The following is a 23,853-nucleotide window of genomic DNA, read 5'->3' on the forward strand; positions in this document are numbered from 1 at the left end:
ATGCATGAGGTCCTGGGTTCAATTCCCAGCACCTCCTCTAAGAATAAATAAATAAACCTAATTACATTCCCTCACCAAATACAAAAAAACGAAACAATAAACAAGGAATGGAGCCAGGGCTAAAAGATACAGTGTGCTTCCGAGTCCAGACTTATTTTCCCAGTGTGACGGCAGTGTTAATAGCGGTAGCCATTGACTGAGGACTGTGTATGAGCCCATCTGGTGTCTGACATGAGTGGTTGTACTGAATGCTCATAACCACGCTACAATATGGGGGGATTACTAGCCCCATGTCACAGATGGGAGAGGATAGTACCTCGCCCAAGAGCACCCCGCTGGTAAAGCCAGGACTCGGCTCCCACTGCCCAGCCCTCCTTGGGTTGGGAATGGAAAGGGAGATTTCCAGGGGACTTCTTATTCAAATTCCCTTGAACCTGGGCCAACAACCCAAGAGAAAGAAACTGGCCCCCAGCCTAAGCTGAGCAACCCTTCTTTAAGGGAAGGCCCTTTCCAGTCCGTCAGGGGCTTCCCTCCTCCCAGCCCGTCCCTGCCTTCTGAGTCCTGCACACCCACTGGGAGACCAGCGTCTCCCAGGGCCCAGAGCCTGCTGGATGGAAACACTTCCATCCCATGATCAATAACAGGCATAATTCAGTAACTGCGGCAAGTACAAAGGAGTGTAGGTTAAATCAATATTTAGAAGCTTCGAAATGAAACTAATTAAGAGCAAGCCTTAATGATTTTTACTGTCTGGGAATAAAAAAGACAAAAAGCCTGGCGATATTTCATGATTCCACCTTAGTAGCTTGTAATCATTCGGGAAGAGTGGAAGATGAAAAGTGCTCCCAGCCAGCCCCATTCTCTGCATTGCAGGAGAGGGGACCACCTCAGCCTTGGTAGTGGAAGACGGGGAGGAGAAAACGGACGGATGGAGCACAGGATGCAAACAGCATTGCGGAAGGCTGCTGGCTTGGATCAGGGGCTGCTATGGATTTAACTGTGTCCCCCCAAAAGAGACAGCGAAGTCCTACCCCCAAAACCTGTGAATGTGACCTTCATTTAAAAATACGGTCTTTGCAGATGTAATCAAGTAAAGATGCGGTCATGTGGGGTTAGGGTGGGCCCTAATCCAATGACTGGTGTCCTTACAAGAAGAGGGAAATTTGGACACTGAGACAGAGACACAGGGAGAATTCCACATGGTGCTGGAGACCGAACTGCTGAAGCTGCGAGCCAGCACCAGAGGCTGGAAGAGGCAAGGAAGGACTCTCCCCACAGGTTTCAGCATGGCCCTGCTGACACCTTGATTTCAGACTTCCAGCCTCCAGAACCACGAGACAATTAAGTTTCCGTTGTTTTAAGCTGTCCGGGCCGTTTGCAGTACTTTGATACGGCAGCCCCTGGAAACTCACGCTGGGATCCTGGATTCTAGCTCCCACTCTGCCACTTACTAACAGCGTGTGCTTGGCAAAATGTTAACTTCCATAAGCCTCAGTTTTCGCCTCTGAAAAATGGGGCTAAGACTTGTGCCTTCTGTCTTTTGTCCAGAGATTCGGTTCAGATCTAATGAAAACATGAGTGTGAAATATGCAAGATGAGCTGTAAGCGCCACACGAATATCACCGAGGCGCGTTGCTACTGGAAAGAAGGGGCTCAGGAGCCCTCTGCTGGGTGGGCCAGAAAGGTCCCTGCCGGCTAGCAGGGCTGGTCCAGAAATCCAATCAGAGCACAGCTGTGAGGTATCTTTGTCGCGTTAGAGATATTACATACACGAAGGGCATTTCTGATTGTTGTTCTCAACAGGGATTTTATTTACTGCCCACTTGGCCCTAGTTTTCTCATCTGTAAGATGAAAGAGTTGAATAACATTATTTTAAGGTATTTTTCAGCATCAATTCCTGGTCTTTTTTTTTTAAGTAGTAATTCACAGCTTAAACTCATCCTCATCCCAGTAACCCAGGACAAGGCGGAGGGGTGCCAGCTAAGGACTGCGGTGAGAGCTAGGCGTGCTGCGGCTTGGTACCCCTATGTCTGGGCTAAGGGAGGAACCAGAGCACTTTTCCCCTGTCCTCCCTCAAGCTTACCAGGCATGAAAGGAACAGGAAACCACGCAGGCAGCAAATAAAATCTGTATCGATCATGAGATGGCTGGCATCCCAAGTCCGGCTGGCTCCCAGAGCTGTTCATCTTAAGTAGATGTTCCTAATGAGCCACTTGTACTTAATTCTGGGGCTGTGTCTTGTTTAAGTGCAACGGAACAGGGTGGCTGAGCATGGGGCTGCCACCACTCTGTCCGGGCTTCTTCCAGGGCTCCAGTGGGGACCAGGTTCTCAGGTGATCTCTCAGAATTCTGGAAGGAGCCGCACCTTGCAGCAGTGGGGTTCTCAAATGGGGGACCAACCTTCAGACCATATGACAACCAATGTTCTTCCCAGGGAGGTATCTGTGTGGTGAGTGAGCGTCTGTACGCACTGCCCTCACAGGAAGGAACACATCAGAAGCCTCACCTTGATCACCACCACCACCACCACGATACTGTCACCTGAGATGTACCTGCAGCCACCACGGTGGTCACCCCACCTGCAGCACATCATCTCTGTTAATATCACCAGCCCCACTGTCGCCACTGCCCTCAGCTGTGATCACGAGACACCCAGGCTCACTGCCAGCGCCACACATCACTTAGGACACCCTCCACTAGCATCACTATCCTCCCATCCACTGCCACAACCCCGGGCATCGTAAGTACCCTGATCATCAAAGGAAAATTTGTACGGCTTCACTGCTGTGACTTGTGCAGAAGCTGGAAACAGGTATGAATTTCACCATTGGCAAATACACATTAGATGATGAGACCCTATGATGCTAACATGAGAATGAGTGAATTCACACGTACACAGAATGTCCACCCTAAAAGAGGCATGAACGTGGACATGTGATGCCCACACGGAGAGCACCGGGGGAAGGGGCGTGGGGTTGGAAGGGTAAGCAGGGGACAGGCCAACGAGAGCTCCACGTTCTCCTTGGGGAAAATAAAAATGACATTCCTTTGCCTCCTGTTATCTCTGTTTTTCAATTCTGGCTACACCATAGGTTCATATGGGGAGCTATCAAAACATACTGATGCCTACATCCCACTCCAGACCAATTAAACCAATCTCTGGGGGTAGAATGCAGGCACCGTATTAAAAAAAAAAAAAAAAAAGAAACTCCCCAGAATTTCTTTGTATGTAAATTTTACACCAAAAGAAAAACAAAATTGTAAATAAAGTTGAACTCCATCGTTGCTGAAGTATTTAGGGAAAAATGTACTGACAGCTGCAGTTTACTTTGAAATGCATCAAAAATAAGATGGACTGATGGAGAGATGGAGAGAGAGGGGATAAAACAAGTCTAGTAAAGGGTTAATGGTGGAATCTAGGCAGTGGGTATATGGTTGCTCACTGTAAAATTCCTTCAAACTTGCTGTACATTTGAAACTTTCATAATAAAATATTGGAGAAAAAAAATCCCCACTGGTTTTGCGGTGAAGCTAGGACTGAGAACCACTGCATCTAAAAAAAAAATCCATAAGCAAGTGAATTTCTCTTTCCTCCACCTTCCATTTGTGAAAAAAAAACACACCCTCTTTCTCATCAAACTCATCGGACTCTTGTGCAGGGTTTCCCAACCCTTCCTGGGTCGTGGCACAAGCAGACAAGTGTATTTGTATGGTGCATCTGGGGAAAAGGAGGCGGCTGCTTGCAGCAGGAGTGGGTGGCTGGGGAGACAGCCCGCTGCTCAGGCCTCGCAGGGCTGCCCCAAGTACCCAGGACCCACTGCCATACCAGTCGGCCAGCCCTGCTCTGCTCAAATGTCCCCGAGTCTCCCCTTTCTAAAGCCCCCGGCTCAGCATTCTTAGCAGGGATTAAATCCTTTCCCAGGAAAACCAGACCAGAGTCTATTGCTGTGTGTGTGTGTGTGTGTGTGTGTGTGTGTGTGTGTGTGTGTGTGTGTGTGTGTGTGTGCGCGCGCGCGCGCGCGCGCGCGCGGTGGGGCGGACACTGCGGGCAGGGGCCAGGCCCTGTGCCTCATCTGTATGCTCCTCCACAGCCTGCTGGCCCTGTCGGGAGAGTGCCATGGCAACACTGTGCTCTTTAAACACCGGAGTTTGTGCTGCCATCGCAAAGCAGCATTAAGCAATTTAATTAAGGAGCTGGCAGCAGACAAACTTTGTGAGTTAAAGGCATTTTATTAAATCCCATTGTATTATGCAGCTCAGTTCCCCCAGGAGCTGCCGAGCTGAGGGAGGACAGAGGAGAATTTGCTGGGGTTTTCTTTGCTCTGCTTTTTCCTGGCCTTCCTTCTGCTTCGTGAATGCATTCACTGAACGTAGGGGCGATCCCAACTGTGCCTGCCTGCTCCCCCAAGCCTGCGGGTCAGGCCTTGGCCCGAGGTCTGCAGGCACGGTGTGGGGGTGTGATCCCCAGCACTGATCTGCATACCCTCGTCCGTGGGGCACTCTCAGAGCGTTAGGTCAGGCCAACCCGAGCTTCGGTATTTACAGCGCTACCAGGCTCAGTGTTGCCTGTACATAGTCTCACTGAATCCTCCCACACCCTGGGAGTGGGAAGTGCTGGCATTCCCATTCTACAGATAAGGGAACTGAGGCTTACAGAGGTTAAGAAGCTCGCCCAGGACCTTGTAAATAGTCATTGATAGACAAGACCAACTCCATTTTGATGATCTGCCGCCATTTCGGGACAAACCTAGACAACCGCAAGTCACAGTTTCCACCTTCTGCCTGTAAAACCCTCCCCGGACCTGAGAGAGAACTACTGGCCGGAGAGGTCACCAGACACGCCCCCATCTCTTTCAGACACGCCCCTCTCACGGTCAGCAGCCCTCATTTGCATAAGAACTCACCAATCAGCTCCTACCCCCAGGCATAAATAACCAAGGCTGTATGCAGAGAGCTGGAGGGCGCAGGTCTAACTGGAGAACGTGTCTGAGGGTTTCTTGCAATAAACCTGACTGCCGTTGAGCTGTCTCTGATCCTTTCAGATTCTAACAGTCATGACTGCAGGGGCCAAGGTTCCCTGTTACCTCGTAAGGTGACTGATCTTTTCCTATTTCAGCTTTCAGAATGGGTTCCACTCCAGGAGCCCAACCAGGAGATTAATTCCAGGGTGAAGCTGGGGTGGGACCAGGGGTTCTCCAGGACCCTGACCTCCTAAGCCATCACACCTAGAATGTGTGAACGTGCCTCCTGAAAGGTCACACCCAGGCCCCGAGAACTTGCCGACACGCTTGAGGGTGTCCAACCTGTCTTCCTGGTCGCCCCAGGGAGAGGGTCTGGCTGGGACCTGAAGCCAAATCCATCTCCTCTAAGAACCAAAGATCAGGAAACCAGATGAAATGCCATAGGATGCTGTGGCTGGATGTGGGGAAGAACCTCCTGGGTGAGAGAGAGGTTGAAATAAAAAAGGCACGACTTGCCAAGAAACCGCACGACAGCTCATCTGCCCCAAGCGGGCTGCGGAAGGGTGACTGGGGCTCCCATGCCTGCCAAGGACCCCACTCTGAAGCTGCCCTCCCCTGGCAGCCTCCTCGGGTCCTCACCTGGGAGAGTCCCTCCCATGTGAGCAAGCACAGGGGAGTCCGGCACAGGCCTGGGCAGCTCTGGGGAGGCCCACTGTCCTCTGGGGACCCAGTGGGCTCCTGAGCCACGGGGCCTCCTCAGCTTCTGCAGCTGGTCAGCCTCAGGAGCCCAGAGCTGCGCCAGGAAGGGGTGGAATGCCTTCCACTCTGCAAACATTCAGAGCCCCAGCCGGTGCCTGCCCTCCAGACCTGTAGACTGTCCTCTTGGGCTCAGTTTTCCCAATCCTAAACTGGGGGCAATGACATATGCCTTGTCTAGCTAAAACAGATGCAAAATGAGGGGAGGCTATAGCTCAGGGGTAGAGTGCATGCTTAGCATATATGTATATACTATATAATTATTAATTATATATAAATAACAGCTTTGAGATATAATTCATAAATTCACAATCACATGATATTTGAGACATAAATTTAATAGCTGGATTTGCCACCAAAGCTTAAGGATGTTTTCTTTATGTTTATTTACAGGAAGGGGCATTCAGGAGTCTCAGCGAACAAACGGAGCCAGGAGCCCAGCCAGCTGTGCAACTGCGTTCCCCCACTCACCACCTCTTTCCTCAACATGCCCCTCGCTTCTTGGGCCTCCCCCACACTGCTCTTCACCCATCACCATCCTCTCCCCACCCCTGGCCAGTCCCTGCAGCTCCCATGTGGCTCTAGGGTTTCTACCCATCCTGACTCCCTCGCCCCCACCCGGCAGAGACCGAGCCACAGCTGCAGGTGCTGTCCAAGTGACCCTTTGGAGAAGTCCCCGGAGGGGTGGCCATGTTTGCGGGCAGGCCAGGGAGGACAGAGCCGGCTGCCGAGAGGGCTGCCAGGGGGCCAGCTCGATGGATGCCCAGGTCCACGCTGCCAGCATGTAACTCTCCCGGGGAAACAGCGGCATTCTAACCCCAGCTCTACCACTTACCAACGATTGGACAAGCTCCCTGAGCCCAGTTTCTTCTCACCCATAAAATGGGCATAAGAATATCTGCCTTGAATTTTCATAGGTACAGTTCACTGAATGCTTACTTTGCTGGGCCTCTCACAAAGCTTATTTCTTATCGAACCCACACAACTCTCTGAGAGTGGGTACTGAAGGAACATGGAGGCTCAGAGAAGTTAGCAACTTGTCCAAGGTCCCACAGCTAGTGAGATGCCACTGCTCCCTCAGTCTTCGGCACAGTGCCAGGCCATGAGGGAGCCTACGGGATGGGTGTGCAAAAGCGCTTATCGACAGAAATCTCCAGAGCAACTAAAGCAGGGGTCTTCCCCCCTCCGACTCGACTCACATATGGCTTTGCTATATCTTGGCTAATTTTCTTCCAGAGAGATGAGAACAAGTGCTCCAGGGGGGTCTGGACCCTCCCTTCTCCTGGGGCTGCACACGGGAGTATGTGAGCATGTGTATGAGTGTGTGTATCTGTGCACGAGTGTGTGCCCTTGAGTTGGGGAGGCAGCAGGTGGAGACACGCGGTGCCCGGCCAGGTGAACCAGCTTGGAGGGCAGCGGGTTTGGAGGCTGTATTTCGCCATTGCTTGCTCCCCTGGGCTCAAGGCCTGGGTGGTGCCAGCTCGTTTTCACAGCTATTTTCCCAGGAAATTAACAGGGGAACGTTCTCCTCTGTAATAATGATAAAAACAATAATAATTAACACAGCTGTGGCTAATATTTCTCCAGCCTCTCTCTCTCTCTGTCCCCCTAGACCTCAAAACTCTGGGCAAATAGCAAATTGGCTGGCTTTCTAGCTACTTCCCAGAGACTGGGAAGCCTTAGGTTGTGCCAGATTTCCTGCCTCCTCCAGCTGGGTGCCAGGGCAGGTGCACAGGAGACTGGTCCAGGAGCTGTCCTGTGGCCCGGAGTACTCTGCCTCCCCACCTTCTCACTCCATCACGTTCTGGGACCACCCCATGCCCAGGAGTAGGAGAGCAGGTAAGGAAGGGAGCGAAGCATCAGCTGTCTTTGCCCAACCTTTAAAAGCCCCCCCATCAATCTCTGGGTTCGCCCACACAGCCGGTATGGCCTCTGGGAGGGGGTCCCCCTGCTCCTTCAGCCAATGGAACCGGTAGGTCTAGTCCCTGCAGAGGATGGCTGATGGCTTTTTCTGGTCCCAGCCAGGAGTCATTACGCACCAAATGTCTAGTTTAAACAAGTGATTAGGCAGCTCTATTAAGAGTGCACGTGCTTCCCGCCAGGGAGGGACTGGAACTTCCAGAGGTGGCTGAGGGGGAGCGGGAGGGGGAGGCCAGGGCCTGGCAGCAATGGGCCTTCTCCTCCAGAGCACTTTCCAGTGAATTCAGCACAAGGAAGGGAGCTCCCAGCGTTCTGAGAGCCAGCATCCTGAGTGGCTCGGAGACTGACAGGTTTTTAGACACAGAGCCCAATCCTGATTGTCCAGGCAGCCCACCCACACCCTGATGGACATGAAGGACCTTAAGCAATTTAAATAGACAGAAAAGCCCAAGCTCTTGTGTGGCCTCAACCTCCCCAAACACACTCTTGAAAAGCAATTACTGGATCCGAGTTACACTTCTTTGCTTTCTCCAGGAGCTGCCAGACAAGGAAGGGGTCAGAAGGGTAAACACAGTCAGCGGCTGTGTTTATCATAAACATAGTCCCCTGGCATCTCCAGAGAGAAAGACTACAGGTGAACAGAAAGCCTGGAAAACCCCTGTAACTGTATGCCAGCGTGTTTGTGTGTGTGCATGCGCATGTGTGAGTGTGAGCATTTGTGTTTGGGGATGTGACTCTGGAGAGACCGTCCGTAGCTTGCATCACAGCAGGGTCTCTGGCCCCCAGATAACAAGGAGACCTGCTCTATTCCTTGGTCATTTGAAGATGGAGGGTTGGTCCCTTTCCATAAGGGTCTCTTCATCTTTCAGAAACCAGCAGTGGACTCTGAGGCCTGGATTCCACCTGCTTGAAGAAGGGGGGCTGGGGTGAGTCTGGGGACACAACTGAAGCAGAACCATGACAGAGAGCCTTTCGCCAGGCAGAGCTGTGGCCGCCATGAATCTAAAGGCGGTGATGAAGTGCCTTCCTCATCCCCTCATTTCTCCTATCCTGACAGCTCCCTATCTACTGTTCTCTGTCACCCCAGTGACAGCCTGCTAATGATGAGGGCAGCATCAATGTCATATAAATTCCTCCAGAACCTCAGGGGCTAGAAGGAAATCAGGTTCAGGAGGCTGGGAACCAAATGCTCTGCCCAGCAGAGTGCAGAGAACAAAGCTTTTAGAATATAAAAAACTTGAGTTCAAATCCTGCTTCTGCCTCTTACTAGCTGTGTGACCTTGAACAAATGACTTCACCTCTCTGAGTGTCAGTTCCTATATCTGTAAAATGGGAATAACACCTCACAGGGTTATCTTGAGGATTCAATGACGTAATACTGACAGAGAAGCTGGCATAGTGTTGGCATAGAGCAGGCGCGCAGTAAATGAGTTCTTTCCCAGCAGGCATAGGTAGGGACATGCACACTTACACCCATCTGCTGCACTACGGCAACATCAGAGAAAAGGGGCCCTGTGGGGAACGGCTGCTTGGTAATGCGTGAATGGCAGTCAGAAGCCACTTCCGCCTACACTGATCAGAATCTCCTAATCCTTCATGGCTCACCGAGGGGTGGGAGTGGGGGGGCTTCAGTGCTCTTTCCCAACATCCCATAATGCCATCTGGGCTTTCCATCTGGATCATTGCAGTCTCTCCACTCCATCTCTCTCACGGTGATGGGAGAGGCCACTGGCTCTCTTTGGTCAAAGGGCAGACCCGACCCCCCATCCCATTCCCGCCCACCTCTCCAGGCCCTCCCCTCCTCTGGCAACGGGCTGTTCTCTTTTGTGCCTGCAGGCCTTTGAACTTGCGCTGGAATGTCCTTCCATTCTCTGCCTGTGGAGCTCTTAATCGTCCTCCAGTGCCAGCTCAGTTGTCATCTCCTTAGTGACTCCTGTCCTCCCCTTTCTTGCTCCCATAGCACGGACTGGCTTGAGGGTCTCCAGAGCCGGGGCTGGCCTGCTCCGTCCCGGCTTCCCGCCACTGTGCATGGGGTCTGGCACGTGGTTGGTGCGCAATAAACACGGGTTGGGGTAAAAGAACAAGTGTGATTTTCCATGGCTAGCAGTGGGGTTCCCCTTAATAGGAGGCTTCCTGTAAAGGGGGCAGACCCCATCAAGGGGTATCTAGCTTGGGTCCTGCTGGAGTAGGCCTACCGCTGTGTCTAGACTGGATGAGTAGGCGGGTGACAATTAGGCTGGTGTGCTCATACCACTGGATTCTGCACTTGCCTACTCGAAGCCAGGGCCTTGTCCACCTTGTCCCTGCACCGGGAGAGGAGACTGATAGGAAGGGGGTATGGAAGGGAATCAACCGTCATGACCACTGGCAGCATTAGGGCAAGCTCTGTGAGGCTGGCGTCCTTAACTCATTTCACAGATCAGGACACTGAGGCTCAGTGGTGACTCACTTGCCCGGGTCCATGCAGGGAAGTTGCACAGAGCTGCAGCTGGAGCCAGGTCGGTCCACTCTAGAACAAGAGTTCTTCTCAAGATGCTGTCTTCTGCAGAAGTCATAACACAGCACCCAGAGGCAACAGGAATGGGGAAAGGCCCACGCTGAAAAACTGAGTGTATGCATGTGCGCGTGTGTGTGTGGTATTTCTCCTTCACCAATGACGGAGACAGAGAGAACGGATGGAGGATGCTTGTCAAAGGGGCTTTGGACAGCCTCTCCTCCCACATGGCTGGAGGCGGGTCTGAGGGGTTCACGCTGGGGCTTAGGTTCATAAGGCAAGCCTCTGAGCAGGCATCACCATCTCCGGGGACCGGTGAGGAAAGCCTCTTTCAGCACAGCAATTCCCAGCCCAGGGGCCTTCAGCCAGCCCACGTGTCTATCCCACCATGTTTGGTTCCTTGCACTACTTGGTCAAAGCCTCAACCCCAAAAGGGTGAGGAGGAAGCGTGGGGAGCAGGGGAGGAAGCCCTCCACGGAGAGGACAGAGGGGGACTCCAGACACAGGGGTGAAATGAGGGGAAGGAGCTGGGAACCAGGCTGCTTGGACTGAACCAACCCATCTCAGGGATGTGAGAGCCTTTATTGTTGATCAGAAATAGGTGATCCAAAAAAATCTTGGGGCTTATTTCTATGCTTTTTGCATTCTGCTGTTGTAACTGTTTTTCTTAAATTTTTAGTGAAAGCTCCTTTTCAAAAATCTACTCTTGTTTCCATTGAAATTGAGAGAAAACAGGGATTGTAGGTACAGGGATTGAAGGTGCCTTCAGGAGCAGCACAGCCCGGAGGGGACTGGGGAACTGTGGGAGCTGGGGGAGGGCCAGAAGGAGAGAGGGGGAGAGAGGGGGGACCAGCAATCACACCAAGGAATAAACAATGGCTATGAAGAAGGCTGGCTTTCCTGGTGCAGGGAGCTGTTTCAGGCCCAGGTGAGGTTCACAGGCAACCTCAGCACCTGGATCCAAAGCCAGGGCCCTGCAGCAGCTGCCAGCAGCTTTTACAGCTCCTGTATGGGTGCCAGGTGGGCGGCTGGCTTGACTCTTGCTGGAGCGGGAGAGGACGGTGCCAGGGAGCCTGCAGTGACCAGAAGATTCTGACTCCAGGTAGAAATAGAGCAAGGAGGCAAAAAAAAAAAAAAAAAAAAAAAAAAAAAAAAAAAAGAGGCTGGAAAATTAAAGAGAAAAGAAGGCCTCAAGGAGCCTGGTGTGGCAGGGTTAATAGTTTCTTTCCTTCAAGAGAGATTTCATGCCACGTTGAATAAATAAAATAGTACGCAATTGCAAAAGACCTGTTCCACAGTGTATTAGATACCAGCACACGGTTCCCCGCCTGTCAGCCGCCATCAGGGTGACTGATGACTTATCAAAAGCCACACTGACATTTCCAAATGAGATGTTTTGATAGAGGTGCCATTCAACAGAGCCAAAAAAGCCAGATAGAACCTGAATGTAAATGAGGCATATTTGTCACCTTTGTCTCACCTGTTTAAAGGTTTCTTGTCTGACAACGAGTCCTCCAGGAGAGAGCTAAGGAGAGAGGGGAGGGAGGAAGAGACAATCTTGAAAGAGCCTAAAGGAAGAGGAGGGTTGCAGCCTGAGAACAGGAGGAAGTCCGGGGCAGCAGAGGCCAGGGAGCTGGCTCTGATTTCCATGCTAAGTCACTCTGTGACTCAGCAGAAAGGAGCAGCGGTGAGAACAGAGGCCTGCACTGTCCAACATGGTAGCCCCGTAAGAGAGCACGGAGCATCTGAAATGTGGTCGGTCCAAACGGAGATGTGCTGTACACGCAAATGCACATCAGCTTGTGAAGGTTTAATGTGCAAAAAGAATGCAAAATATCTCATTAATAAATGTGTTATACTGATGACATTTTAAAATGATAATTTGGGTGATATATTATTGGGTTAAATAATATTATTAATTTTACCTCTTTCTTTTTACCTTTTTAATGGGGCTACCCGAATATTAAAACCACCCACGTGGTTTGCATTATACTTCTGTTGAACAGCATTAGCACAGACCGGATCAGAAAAATTCAAACCCCACCTCCACCACTTCCTCAAGGACTCTTGGTTGAGTCACTTAAGCTCTTCAAGTCTCAGTTTCCTCATCTTGTGAAATGTGACATTATGGGAGTGAGTTCTTGTGAGGTTGTTGTGAGGATTAAATAAAGTGATACGTGGAAGATGTGAGCTCCCCTTGCCCATTCCTAGGAGCCAGGACAGAAGGAGCTCCTGGCCTCATCACTAGGTAGCTGCACGCTGAGCTTTCCCGGCTGTCTGTGAGAATCCGGGAAACTGTTACCCATTTGTAGACCTTGGTTTTCTCAAGTGTAAAATGAAGGGATTCATTCAGATGACTTCTGAATCCTCCCCAAAGCTATATGACCCTTTGTCTGAATTACCTGACTTCTGTGTGCTCTGGTTTTCCCACCTGAATCTTTATGAGGGGCAAGCGGCAGTAGTGGCCTAAAGGGCAGAGGTGCAGTGCTGGTGCTTCTGACCTCCTAGGGTGACGCGATGCACCTGTGCCTAAGGCAGGCACCATTGCCCTCTGGGCTGGGATTTGGAACCACTGGGAGTGGTGCTGAAGCCCCCTCACCCTCAGTGTGTGAAGCCTGGGGCTATGGCCAACTGAGGAACTCAAAGTGCTCTGATCGTAAAGTGTCTAGAGAATGTGGAGATGGCCTTAAAGCCTTTACCCAGGAGCATCACAGCATTGCCTAACCCCTGGGGAAATAAATACCCTTCTTACAGAGCTGTCTGGGCTCCCGCTGCTGCCAGCAACCAGCCCTTCTTCTCTACCGAGTCTCCTAGTGCTACAGGCGAGTGCAGGGTAGGGATGAAGGTCGGGATGACCAGGGGGACCAAGGCAGGAAAATGGTGTTGACAGCAATCTGAAGACTTACAGTGTTAGCCAGTCCTCCAGGCCTCTGACCAAGTCTGGCTGGGGGTTGACGGTTTCTCTCTCTGACCCTGAACTCCAAGGCCTTAAAGACAGGGTGAGACAGGAGGGAAGCATTAAAAGGTACAACCATTACCTGCTCCTGGGCATATATCCAGAAGGAACCCTACTTCAAAAAGACACCTGCACCCCAATGTTCATAGCAGCACTATTTACAATAGCCAAGACATGGAAACAGCCTAAATGTCCATTGACAGATGACTGGATAAAGAAGATGTGGTATATTTATACAATGGAATACTATTCAGCCATAAAAATGACAACATAACGCCATTTGCAGTAACATGGATGTTCCTGGAGAATGTCATTCTAAGTGAAGTAAGCCAGAAAGAGAAAGAAAAATACCATATGAGATCGCTCATATGTGGAATCTAAAAAAAAAAAAAAAACAAAAACATAAATACAAAACAGAAACAGACTCATAGACGTAGAATACAAACTTGTGGTTGCCAAGGGGGAGGGGAGGTGGGTAGGGACAGACTGGGAGTTCAAAATTTGTAGATACTGACAGGCATATGTAGAATAGAGAACAAGATTATACTGTATAGCACAGGGAAATATATACAAGATCTTGTGGTAGTTCACGGTGAAAAAGAATGTGACAATGAATGTATGTATGTTTATGTATAACTGAAAAATTGTGAATAAATAAAAATTGTGTGTATAAATTCTACACTGGAAATTGACACATTGTAAAATGACTATAACTCAATAAAAAATGTTTTAAAAAAGGCACAATTATTAAAAGAAGGCCCTAGCTATTGAGGGTATGACAAAAACTGGTTAGGACTTACTAAGCCCAAGATGGCGGGAGACGGGTCACACTGCCGCAGCAGGGGCTGCGGGAAGGCTGTCCTGAGATGAGGAACCAGCCACACTGTTTTCTCTTCTTTAGTGAGGAGACATACAGTGATGAGCTCTAAGTGCCCTTGAAGGGCAAGGGGTACTGAGGCTGTGGACCCAACCTCCCCAAGCCCTTCCCTCAGGTCAGGCCGAGGAGGGAGATGTGGCAGGGTGTTGCGGGAGGGAGGGAAGGAACGCAGGCAGGTGTCCCAGCTAAAACCACCAAAGGCAAGAAGAACAGTGGGGAAACAGTACAGGGCTGGAGCTGGGTCCAGGTAGGGGGCAGACAACCGGGAAAATGCAGAAAACACTGGAAAGGAGCCACCACCTGTGCCTCCCTCAGGAGGCGGTGACAGAGGGGCCTGGGCGGGACCCGGGTGAAGCTGTGGCCTCTCCCCAGGATGCCCTCCCTGGGGGATAAAGCTTACCGGCCCAGCAGCCTGCCCGAATGGAAGCCTGGGAGAGGACTCAATCCAGTGGTCCAGGAAGCTGTGGATCAGCGAGGAAATCCCTTCTCAACTAGTTCCATGTGCTTTCCACATCCCCACGTGCCTCTGGGCAGTGGTCCCCCCAAACTGAAGGATTGCACCCAAGATGCAGTGGCGCCCACCAGGGTAAACCAACAATGCCTCTTGTGCGGCAAGGCGGGTTTTGTTCAAGGGGTCCCGTGGGGCGCTCCACGCCCGCCCGCTGCTGTGCAAACATGTCACCTGCCTGGCCTCCAAGCACGCCGTTGCTCACCACCAGCCCTGCTTTACCTACGAGGAATGGGAGGCTCCAGACTTCAGGTTACTCCGTGGTGGGGGCAGCCCGGACCCCGGCAGCTCCTGCCCAGACACGGCCTGCCACCAGCCACGGCGCTGCCACCAGCGTGCAGCGGGGTGAGCTTCTGCCGGAGTCATAAAAGGTAGCGAGGGAGGCACCGGAGCCCCAAGACCCTGGCTTCAGGAAGGAGGAAGGGATTCGTGAAGGACACCGAGAGAGCCAATGGCAAAGCTAGGGTAAGAACTCAGAATTCCTGCTTCCAAACAGAACTCCTCAAGCAGCAGCAACTTAACAACGTGGGGGAGCTCAGGGTCACACCACAGCGGGGGCAGGAGCCAGCGTCCATACCCTTACCTGCTGGATTAGGGTCAGTTCCCACTAAATAGTGACCTACTGGGGGTTGAGGACCCAGGTCTGAACAGCTCCACACATGAAAACCACGAGCTGTGAGGTCCTGAAGGGCAGGAATGGGTCTTATTTGTCTTTGTATCCCGGCACCTCACATGGTTCCCAGCACACAGCTGCAGTGATGAATGAATGAATGTAACATGTGAATGAATGAATCAAACCAGCCTAACCGGAAATGAGGCTAAGTGGGGGGGAGGGGCGTGGCAGACTCCAGACTTTATCGGTGCCTCCTGTCCTGCATCCTTGAGGATGCCAGGCACTGTGCTGGGGGCGGAGCCATGAGCAAGAGCGCAAAGCAGCACCCAAGGAGAGGAGAGACAAGTAAGCCATAAGAAGCATGATGATGGGCGGTGTGTTCCTCCTCCTGAGGCCGGCCCCCTGTGTGACCTTGAGCAAGTCCCTGCTCCAGGCCTTGGTTTGTTTAGCAGAAGCGGGCTTAGGCTAAATGATGCAAAGTCACCCACAGCAGCCCCCATGAGCAGCAGATGGCGGGCACTGGATCCCTCTCCCAGCTGCAGGGAATCGCAGCCTCACCACAGGAGAGCAGGCAGTGGGTGGGGAAGAGCAAGGCGGGGCAGAGGCGCCTGAACCAAGGGAGGTCGGCAGTTGCTCCTGGAAGCTGGGTCCCCAGGGACCGCGCCACCAGAGGTAACTGGCTGTGACAGAGGATGGAGCTGGTAGTCAATTCCGTTCAATAAAACTTTGATTGCCTAGGAGCCTTGTAAACAGGCAGCTCCCCTGTGGGCCCCAGGTACTCTCTTCCTGCCTCCCTCCTGCCAGCCCCTGCTCAGCCCAACCCTGCCCCATGCCAGACCCCAGGCCTCCCTCAGCCTCTGGTGCAAAACGGGCAGCCCAGCGATAAATGCCCGCTGGCAGGTGAGGACCCAGGGCCATGGGGCAGTGGGAGGGGAGGGAGCCCGAATCACTTAGCCCTCATTAGTCCAAATTAAAATCAGGAGTGAGATGACAATTACAATTTGCAGCAGGCTAATTGTTTTCCCTCTGAAGCTGATCGTTTTGCAGATTGGGGAAATTAATTGTTTGAAGTCCCAGGTGAATTGGCTTTGAACCCAGCTGGGGCAAGGCAGTCCCTGCCTTCTCCTGGACAGGTCCGCCACCTCTTCACCACCCCTCAGGGCAGCCACCTGGCCTCAGGCTTCTGCCCTTTGGGATCCTCAGGCAGGAAGAGACTGAGGGTCTGGGGGTTCTGGGTAGGAGGAGGGGGGAACGTTGGCAGAGAGGCGGGGCTGGGGAAACAGCTGGTCAGAAGGTGCAGCTGGTCAGGAGCCAGCAGTGCCAGGGGCTTCCAGCCTAGCTGCCAGGAGGAGGCACTGCAGCTGCCTGACTTCCTGCCATCTGCCCAGCTGAGGGGTGGGTTCCGAGGTCCCTGCTCAGAGGTGGAGCATTGGGGAGAATTCTCAGGGCTCCTTCCAGAACCCTCTCCTCCTGGCTGCGGAGCTTAGTTACCTCTGCCTTTCCGGTCCGGTCCCTGGGCTACGTCCTCTCTGCCCCGCTCTGCCTCCTTCCCCAGCTGTCCCACGCCAGCGCCCAGGTGTCTCCTCGGCGCCCGGGTACCAGGCGCCCGCGGCTGCTGTCCCCAGCGGGATGCTGGCGCAGCGCCAGCGGCTCGCAGCAGGGGGAATTACTCAAGGCGCCTTTAATTAGTGAGACAATAGGAGGCTAGGAAGAAGGGAAGACAGAGGTCGGGCGGCTTCAAGCCTGTGAGCCTGAAGAAGCCTGAGAGGTAGAGGGAAAGGGAGAAGCAGAGACAAACTGTGGGGTCCTCACGCCCTTCCGCTCCGCCCCCACGGTAGCCCCGCCTTTACAAGAACCCATCCCCCTCCCAGAGCAGCAGGTCACCTCCAAACACTGGAGGCACGCACGTAAACAGCAGCTGTTGGCCTAAGCAGGAAGCCAAAGTTGTGCAGTGGGCATGCAAAGACCCAGTTAAAATTCTGGCTCTTTATCTCGTTAGCTGGGTGATGTCTGGCAAGTTAATCGTGCTGGGTCTCAGTTTTCTCTTCTGTACAATCAGAATAATAATACCTACTTCGCAGGGTGGTTGTTGTAAAGATTAGAGATGTCAAAAAGTGCTCCACGTGGAGTAGGTACTGCAGAAATGGTGGCTATTTCGATTGTGAGCACTGAACCTCCCATCCTGAATCGAATCCCAGCCCCCTGAATCCAACATTTCTCAAATCAGAGTGCGCCCAGGAATTACCTGCAGCGTTTGTTAACACACAAGTACCCTTCCCACTCCTCCAGTCCCTGATTCTGCAGGCGTGGGGGTGGAGCCCAGAAACCTGCAGATTGAATGTGCTTCCAGGCAGGTGATTCTGAAGTAGGCGGCTGGGTCCACACTTGCTGTCCCAGGCCAGTGTCTACCTCTTGGGGGAGAAAGAGCCGGCCCAAGGCTGTCCTGCACCTGCATCCATTTCAGAAGCTGCCTCCACAGATGGAGAGAGCTTGCTGGGACGTGGAGCCTTCCCCCCACCCGGGAGCCTGCGCCTTCGGCAGCCTCCGCACCGTTGGTCCTCAGGCTCCTGGGATGTATGTTGTAAGAGCCTCAGGTGGTTAGAGCTGGGAGTCACCAGCCCAGCCACAGCGTTTTCCTTCCTCATTTTTCAGTGGAAGAAACTGAGGCCCAGAGCAGGAAGGGACTCACTGGAATTCCGAGCTTCTGAATCTGATCTGCAAGATGAAAGTCTGGCCACATGACTGCCGGTCTGTCTCAACTCTGAAGTTCTGTGTTTGAGGGATTGTTTACTCCAGGAGCTGGCTCCACTGGCCCCTAGTTAAGGAAGTCCAGGGCTGATTGCCTTCCTTGATCTTTCAAACTCTCTGATTTCCAGACCAGGAGGTCTGTGAAACTTTGACCGCATCCTTACTCCCAGGTCTCATTCACTTTATGATTTATGTTTGGTGGGAGTTTTCTGCTCTTTCCTATTTTTCTTTTTTCTCCTCCCTTTCTCTGTCTGTATGTTTATTCAAGCATTGTTTCTGTGCCTTTTCTCTGCCAGGGATATACAAGATAGCTAAGACCCAGCTCTGTCCTGGGGAAGCTCTTAGCCTAGCAGGGCAGACAGAAGGACACAGGTCCGATATGGCCCCAGGGGCTGTGAGATGTGGCCAACAGGGGTATCTGCAACGGCAGGTGATGGAGGTGAGAGCCACATCCTTCCTCTTTCTCCTCTGTACCTCTCTCCTGCCTCTGGCTCTCTGTAACTACTTAGGTACCATACAGCATTGTTATCAAAAAATGAGAAAAACATGGAGAAAATTTAAATGACCTCCCTTTCGACCTCCCAACTCTAACTGACCACTGGTAACATTTTGGTGTATGTCCTTTCAGGCTTTTTCCTGTGGTGGTAAATCTGTTTTTCCCTCTGCCTGGGTTTCATGTCCTCTTTCTTGTTTTGGTGGCACATATTCTCAAGTTACTTTTCAAAAAGAAGTAAATTTCTTAAAAATTTGCATGTTTGAAAACGTCTTCCTTTAATCTCCATAATGAATTGATAGACTGACTGAAAATATAATTTCAGATTGAAAAAATTTTCCCTCAAATGTTTGAAGGCATTTTTCCATTATCTACTTGCTTCCAGGGTTCTATTAAGAAGTCTGCTGTTATCCTAAAGCCTGTCTTTTTCTTTGCAGAATCTTCACTTAATCCTTGACATTTTGAAATGTCAAAATGTGTCTTTGCAAGGGTCCTTTGTCATTAATCGTGCTGGGCACCTAATGGATCCTTGCAATCTGGGAAGTATGTAATCACTTTCATTCAAGGAAATGGAATATATTTTTAATTTCTACGAGTTCCATTCTCGTTCTCTGCATTTTCCTTAAAAAACAAAAATCACCCAAATGTCCATCAGCTGATAAGTGGGTAAATGAAACGTGAAATATCCACACATGCCATATCATCCATGCATGCAATATTGACGACACATGCAATGTTATCCAGCCATACAAGGAATGAAGTACTGATACATGCTCCGATGTGGATGAATCTTGAAAATATTATGCTAAGCAAAAGCAGCCAGACACAAAGGTCATATAATTGCCTGATTCCACTTATGAAATGCCCAGAATAGGGAGATGCAGAGAGACAGAAAGTAGATGCGTGGTTGCCAAGGGGTGGGGAGAAAGGATGCAGAGTAACTGCTTATGGGTATGGGGTTTCTTTGGGGGATGATGAAAACATTCTAGAATCACTGGTGATGGCTGCACAACCTTGTGAATCTACTAAAAACCATTAAATTGTACATTTTTAATGGGAGAATTTTATGGTATATGAATTATACCTCAATTTTTTTTTAAAGGCTCCTTGTTCTTGTTCTGTAGGCATAAAATCCTCTCTCCTCTCTTTGAAGATATCAATCGTGGTGGTGGTGGTTTTTATGTTTTCTTTTGCTCCTTGCATAGTATTTACTGTCTTCAATCTGTTTGTTTTGGCTAATGCTTTTTTTTTTTTTTTATTGGACGCTTTCCTTAAAAATCTAGTAGTGCCTGACCGATGGCTCTTTTTCATGGGTGAGGTATTTAGAAGCTGACTGGGAGCTCTGTGAGCAGGGGCGGAGCTTGGTACTGGGAGGTCTCGCCCTGGGAGGTTTCAGTGGAGTTCCCCAAATGTCACCATTTGCCCAGTTACCAGCATTCCTAGAGCCAACAGGAGGAAAAGGGCAAGGGGCTCCCCCATTTGGCTTGCAAACATTCGGCAAATCCCCATTTTTCAATACCTTGTCTCATCTCCACTCACACTTGTACCCACATCCCCAAACCAGTGCATCTTAGTCTCCGCGTCTCCGGCGAATTAAGTTCTCTCCAGGATGCTGTTAAAGTGGGGAGAGCTCCGTGGTGAAACAGGGTGAAGAATCACTCTGTGGTTTCACTCTCCTGTTTTTGGCATCCTCCACATCCCATCTCTAGATGTCATTGATTTCTGAGGATTTCTGTGGTTCAATGGCAGGAATCTGTCCACTTCTCAATGTCCACTCCTTCTCCAGTGGGATCGCTAGGTTTTAGTTTCTCTAGCAAGCCAAGTCAGTTAGCTCCTCAACTTCCAAAGCTGCACGGACATCACGGGTCCACTGTGGTCCCCACTCCCTCGCCCTTGTGGGCTCACCCCTCGTCTGCTCCTTTCCCCAGTGTCAGTGTGGCAGCAGAGAGAAACCTGGATGTGTTCAGTCCACCACGTTTATCGAAGCCCCTCTCTGCTATCTGTCATTTGAAAAGCAGCAGACATTTGGCATTCCAGGTTTATCATAAACTGGTTTCCACTGTAACAACCAACCCCAGTCTGGCATGAAATAGTGTACAGTGCTGACTTGCAGGAGCTGAGAGTGAGTCAGGGAAACCCCCAGGCAAGCTGAGCTGTAGGTGAATTTGCCCTCGATTGCCAGCCTCGTTACATTTCTCAGCTGTACTTCACTGCATTTTATGGGGGAAATTACAGGGTAGTCTGTAATCCATGGATTCATGAAGGGCTATGATGTCTCCCCTGAGAATGTCAAGGGTCTAGCGTACCACAGTGTCACCATGGAAACTAGTTGTCTGGTGACAGTTGGGCTTAGAGACATCCACAGTGGTGGAGTGCGCATGGATTCTGGCTCTGGTAATGGACAGGAAGCGGTCCCTGGAGAGATGGCCACACTCACCTTAATGACCAGCCATAGCCTTCAGGACGTCTCCTGGGCCTCCTCCCTCCCTGAGCACCTGGCATGGGGCCTGGCTTGAAGCACTTTGGCTCAGAGATGGAGGAGGGAGAGGGTGAGCCTGTCTGGCACCCTAAGATCTGGAATCATTCAAGTACTCCTGCACTGCTTCCAGCCCCCAGGACTTCTGCTTCACACTCACCCAAGCGAGGGAGAGTTGGCTCAGAGCTCTTCCAGCAGCCGGCAGTTCATAATCAACTTTCAGAGTGCGGAGGGGAGAAGGAGACGTATTGTTCCAAAGTCACTTGTGTTTGGCTTTGAAATTCATTAGTTTCCCACCCACCCCTGCATATTTACTATGCAAAAGAATTAATACCTGTTAAGTACTTAGAACAGTCTGACTTGAGGTAAGTACTTTATAAGTGTTTGCTATTATTATTATTATTAATTATTAATTATTATTATTATTATTGTTATTAAAATTGTAGTTAGCTTGGGCCTATGTGAAAACAAATTTGCCCTGTCTCTCTGCAACTCCCTCAACTCAGAAAATGCAAAATGTGGAGACCCAGGGATTGAGAACTCCTGGGTCTCTGACTCTTGACACAACAGCAAATAAACCACCATCCAAATATCTTGCTTATTAGTTCTCCCCATTCCCTGGACTGGTGAACTCACTCCCTGTCCACCCTACCCCTTGACACTCTACCAGGAACCAGTTAGTTGATGTCTGTAACGCCATCTGTGACGCTCCCTCTCCAGGCTGTCCTGATGGCTGGCCCCTCCGGGTCCAGGGCTCACAGGCAGGCCAGGCTCCTTCCTCCGGCTTTGTCCCTGTGGTTCCAGGACATCCCTGGTCGGGAAATGGCCTTGGCTGGCCATAGGGTTCTCGCTCCTCCACTCCAGTGGTGGGAGCTGAACTCCAGCTCCCCTGTCCACCCCCACTTCTCTCTTTCAGCAGCTCCTCCCTTCTACAAATGTGTCTTCTTGCCTGTTCTGTCACTGTCACCATCATCTCACTTTCTCTTTTCTTCCCTGGGCCAGGAGCCCCTTGAGGGCAGGTCTTCTCCTTCTTTACAGTCTGAACACCTAGCATGGGACCTGGCATGTAGTAGATGCTCAAAATATGTATATATATTTTTTCTTTTTAGAATGACAGAATCCTCTTTCTGTGTTGCCCTGTATCCGTATCTGCTTTGGGTCGTGTGCCCGTACCCCTGACCCCACACCCTTGCTGGCTTCCACTCAAAGCCTCGGCCGCTCCTCTTCCTGGCTGGGTGCGAAGGAGCTAGTGGTCCCCGGCACCGGGAAAGCCCTGTTGACCTCAGCTGCAGGGAAAGGCCTGAACAGGCTGCACAGCTCAGCACGTCAGGACTGATACCTACTGATGAGAGGTAGGCTTGTTCTGTGCAATTTCCATCTCATTTGTCTTTTCATTTGTAGCTTAAATTGGCCAATTTTGTCTGGAATGTGCCTGGACTCTAGCAATCCACACACAACAAATGCGTGTCCCCAGCAGCTGTGACAGAGAGACTGGCAGGGGGACAAGCCCTGGTCTTTGACGGCAGCTCAGTGATGGGCCCCGAGCCTCCTGCAGCACTAAGGCTTGAAGGATGGCGACTAAACGCGATTCCTCCAAGGCCTAAGGAGGGGAGGGCAGGGGAGAGACTGCAATGAGCAGAGTTAGGGTTAGGCCCTGGAAAAATCCGTTTTCTTTTTTCCCTTTTTTATTGGGTCCTATCTACCAACCTATCTTGAGAGATTCGCTAAAGTGCAGGGAATGGAGGATAAATTGTTGGGGCCTTTAAAAGTAGTCAGCGTTGACATAGTGTTGAGGGAAAAAAGCTGAATAGTCTCATGAAATTCAAAAATCGCCTAACTCATGTATGTTGCTAGAACTCTGAACAGTGCCACTGAGTGTCGGAACCACGAGGGAGCCTTCCTGGGGGGCGGGAAGCGTTCTGCGTCTTGATCTGGGCTGTGGCAACACGGGGGGGATGGTATACCCTGCGGACAGATTCGCCAAGTTGCCTGCTTAGGATCTGTGCGCGTCACTGTGTGAGTTCTGCATCAATACAAACGAGGAAAAGAAAGTCACACCAATGGTTTTCCAACTTAACTGTGCATTTAAATCACATGGGAGTGCATTTAAAAATGCAGATTTCTGGACACCCTGGAACTATTGAGTTGGTCTGGAGTGCCGTCTGGGCATCTGCATTGTTAACAACCCCCTGCTCCCCCCAAGAGTGATTTTGAGACAGTGGTCCACGGATCAAACAAGACCACATGGGGCTTGGAGGTCTGTCCTGTCTAACGGCCTAGGTGCCATCCTGCTGGGAGCCACAGTGGGCAGCTAGGGGGTTAAGGGCTCCCAGACACCCTTGGCAGAAAGGGTCCGGGGCTGGCCATACTGCGGCATCGAGGAAGCACTGTGGTCAGATAGATGTGGCAGTGGGGAGTGAGAGGCAGCTCTCTGGCCTAACAAAAATCAGGACAGGGAGTGGGCCCCTCATCGGGGAAGAGAATTACCCTGAGCAAGGAATCCTCTCCAGCACTCCTGTCCCCAGGGACCCTGCCCCAGGACGGCCAGGAGAACGTCGAGCAGATGTGGTGGCTGGGGAAGGCTGGTCCCCAGCAGAGGTGGAGTTCCGCAGAATGGCCTAATGACCCCACAGGGACGAGACTGTGTTTGATCAGTTGTGCATTCCTCAGCAAGCGCCTGTCCTTGGACAGGAAGAAGGAATCCAAGACTGAGACACGGGGCTAAAGAGGAGACCCTGGGACGGGTGGAGACAATGCGGCATTTCCACGGATGAGTGTCTGGAAATGGCAAATTATGTTTTTTGAGCTGCCCTTGACTTGGAGGCCTGGGAGGGGAGTCAGATATGGGGCTTGAGAAAAGGGAAAGGAGCAACATTTGGGAAGCATTCACCATATGCCAGACCTTATCGAAACACCATGTCATCTGATCCTCACGGTAATTCTGACGTGACTTACATCTGTTTTAATAGATGATGAAACTAAGACCAAGAGACATTCACCAGCTTGTCCACAGCCACAAACTCACGAACAGCTGGAATTTGAACTCGGGT

At 51.2% G+C, this 23,853-nt stretch overlaps 1 protein-coding gene across 4 annotated transcripts in view; it reads right to left on the reverse strand.

The window, feature by feature from the left end:
- Positions 1 to 23,853, reverse strand: part of LRRN2 (leucine rich repeat neuronal 2) — a 60,457-nt gene that overhangs the window by 14,369 nt on the left and 22,235 nt on the right. Inside the window, exons 1-2 of one of the 4 annotated variants that reach the window (XM_064477103.1) lie at positions 14,366 to 16,914; positions 13,039 to 13,119 (exon numbers count right to left, since the gene is read on the reverse strand). The exons of 2 other annotated variants lie outside the window; for them this stretch is intronic. The gene's annotated coding sequence lies outside the window, so the exon portion shown is untranslated. Of the gene's footprint in view, positions 1 to 13,038; positions 13,120 to 14,365; positions 16,915 to 23,853 lie in introns of those variants that run through there. One more of the 4 variants, XM_031438760.2, reaches the window with a different exon arrangement.

This window comes from Camelus dromedarius, chromosome 21 (genome assembly GCF_036321535.1).
Source record: "Camelus dromedarius isolate mCamDro1 chromosome 21, mCamDro1.pat, whole genome shotgun sequence".
Lineage (NCBI taxonomy): Eukaryota > Metazoa > Chordata > Mammalia > Artiodactyla > Camelidae > Camelus > Camelus dromedarius.